The following is a 784-nucleotide window of genomic DNA, read 5'->3' on the forward strand; positions in this document are numbered from 1 at the left end:
ATATGGAGGGAACTTAAGTGCATATTAGTAAGTGAAAAAAACTAATCAGAAAAGACTACATACTGTATGATTATAACTACATGTATGACATTCTGGGCAAGGCAAAACTGTAGAGACAGTAAAAAGATCAGTGGTTTCCAGAGGTAGGTGGGGAGAGAGGATGATAAGGTAGAGTATAGAGGAATTTTAGGTCAGTGATATAGTATCTAGGTGATACTAGGTACATGTAATTATACATTTGTCCAAACCGATAGTATGTACAAAAGAGTGAGGTGTAATGTAAACTATGGACTTTGAGTGATAATAATGTGTCAGTGTAGGTTCATCAATTGTAACAAGTGCATCACTCTGATGGGGGATGTTGATAATGGGGAGGTTATATTGGGGCATGAGGTATATTGGAAATCTCTGTACCTTCCTCTCAATTTTGAATATAAAACTGTTATAAAAATAGTCTATTTACAAAATTAAAAACCCCACCAATTCCAGCACCTAATCCCAGACCTATAGAGTCACAATCTCTAAGACTCCTTGAATCTTCATTTTCTGCAAGTAACCCAGATGATTCTTATGTCCACTAAAATTTAAAATCTACTGCATTGGAGTTACAGACATATACTTTCTCAGCTCAGGCTGCCCAGTTTAGAAACAGCTCAATACCCAGATGGCTTAGACTGAAGGCAATAGAGGCTGAAGCAAGCTGGATTGGGCTCTGGCTGCCTTTCATCCAGCATATATTCTTCCCAGGCTCCCTTACTCACTTTGTTAACCTCAAATGGTAGTA

This window comes from Suricata suricatta, chromosome 2 (genome assembly GCF_006229205.1).
Source record: "Suricata suricatta isolate VVHF042 chromosome 2, meerkat_22Aug2017_6uvM2_HiC, whole genome shotgun sequence".
NCBI lineage: Eukaryota > Metazoa > Chordata > Mammalia > Carnivora > Herpestidae > Suricata > Suricata suricatta.